Source organism: Pteropus alecto, unplaced genomic scaffold (genome assembly GCF_000325575.1).
Source record: "Pteropus alecto unplaced genomic scaffold, ASM32557v1 scaffold90, whole genome shotgun sequence".
Taxonomy (NCBI): domain Eukaryota; kingdom Metazoa; phylum Chordata; class Mammalia; order Chiroptera; family Pteropodidae; genus Pteropus; species Pteropus alecto.
Genome location: NW_006429894.1, coordinates 1,072,874 through 1,075,202, shown reverse-complemented (window position 1 = coordinate 1,075,202; position 2,329 = coordinate 1,072,874).

The following is a 2,329-nucleotide window of genomic DNA, read 5'->3' as shown; positions in this document are numbered from 1 at the left end:
AGGAATGAGGGGGGTGGGGAGGAAAAGGGGAAGGGACGGAGAACAAGGCACAGGTGACAGCTGCGGCTTCGGAGCCAGCCAGGAGGCCATGGGTTTGATCCTAGCTCTGACCTTTACAGAGATCCTTTGCCACACCTAGCACAAAGGAGATGCTCCACAAACCACTGGCAGCTACCAAGGTGCTTACAGTCCACATTCCTTTGCTCACTCACCTCTCAAATGCACATTTACCGGTGCCCCGCTCCTTCCCTGGCGAGCCTGAGACAGTCTCCTGCTGCCTCCAGGAAACCATTGGGTGCCTCCCGCACAAATGTTTTCCAAATGCTTATGCGATAAAAGCTCACGTTTGTTTCCAACTTTATAAAACACTGTACATCTCGTGATCTGAGCCCTGACCCTCAGAAGCTGAGTCCCGACCCCCACCCCCACCTCCTCTCCACCCCACCTCCCCCTCCTGTGAAGGAGCAGGACCGAGTTCCTGTCCCCGTTTAGCACCTGGAAACGCGAGGGCCACCTAGCTGGGCCTGCACTCTTGCCCTGGGCTTGTCCTGCTGGGCGGGCGTTAGAGCAGCCACCGCTGACCCAATGCGATCCCCTTATTTCCGTGGACAGTGAGCCAAGCACCCAGTTACCACGTACAGCACAGCAAAGCGTTTGAAAAAGAAGGGGGCAGCTCACGCTAATGACCACCTTCCTGTCTGTCTGTGGTCAGATTAAATCCCCAGAAAAAAAAATAGAGCATTTCAGAAGACGAAGCGCAAATAGCTTCCCTTGTTGCCAGCGTTTGAGTCCCTAATACTCTTTGAAAGGAGCATACGGCCAGCCGTCATTTTCTGAGGCACCCAGATGTAATTGTCGAGGAAACAGCTGTGCTGAATCGTCTTAGCTAATTGAATGTCATGCACCGGTCTGGGCTGAACTGCCACAGATGGTGACATCGCTGGGGAAGCGCGGAGCACAGGAGACCCCCACTCCTGGTGGGTGCATATTGACCGCTCCTGGTGGGTGCATATTGAGTTTTCACAAATCAAAGATTTCATGATCTCACAAAAGGTGGAGCAGGGGGGACTATTATTCTGGGGGTCTGTAGGTTGGACTAGAAGAGAAACTTGAAGTGGAAGCGAGAGATACTGGGGGGTAAGAGGGATAAAACATCACGTTTCTGAGTGTCGAACGGCCGTCCTCACCCTGCCTCCCTGGACCCAACCTCCTGCAGCCTCTGCGTACGGCAGAACCCCACGTCGCACACGAGGACATCTCGAAACCAAATCATAATCTTAGGGTGCACAAAACTTACCTTCAGCATAATCCCAAGGTGGTCCGATGAGCTCTCTGGTTTTGTGACAGCAAAAAGAACCAAAGCGTATATAAAAACGTGTTTCAAGTCATCACCATAGCGACTGTCCCAGATAATATCTTAACATAACAATTCCGGCTTCATCTAAACGTAGGGTTTACCTCCCAGGCCTTTCCCCACTCCTCACACATGAAAGTGAAAGTAAAAAAAAAAAAGGCATAAGGGATTTTATTCTAGGCGACGAAAGAGACTCGAGGAAGGGCGACAGCAGCAAGAGACACAAGCAGAATCCGAAAGCCAAAAGGCAGGAAAACACAACAATCCAAAACGCACCTCGATAGCAATAGAAAGATAAGCTGTGGTCCGATCACGCCGCGGCGCACCCGCGCACACCCTCACGGCAACGGCAGGGACGGGGCGGGCTGCAGCCGCACACGACACGGATAAACCTAGCGCTCGCCTGTCCCGCAGACAGGCCCACGCGCTATGGAGAGTCCGTTTCCGCTGATACAGCGCTCAGCGGGGGAGCCGGCTGAGACATGCCCCTTGAGAAGCAAGGAAGGGGTCGCTTGTAAAGAGGAAGGTAACAAAACCACATGCATCAGATATGCACAGACTGCTCTGGGGCCAGCAGTGGACTCTCAATGACCCGACTGCTGATTTAGCTGCCGTCACGTTAAAATCACTTGCGAGTGATTTTAATGGGAATACTTTATATTCCTTCCTATAGGTGTGTGCTGTATCATTATCTAAAGGCCAAAAGCCAAGCAGACACACACGAGTGATGACAAATGCGACAGACGGCAGCAAACAGCGGCAGTGCATTCAAAATTATGAAAAAACATCGCTGCTTTTCCAATGTAGAATTCTATACCCAGCCAAACACCTGTCAGGCCCGAAGGGAGCATAAAGACGTTTCGCACACTCCTTCCCCTTCCTCAGAGAGCCACTAGTGTTTCAAAAACAAAGCAAACATAAACCACCGCGACAACCACAGAGAAAACGAGCATTTCTCCAAAACGTTAAATGGTC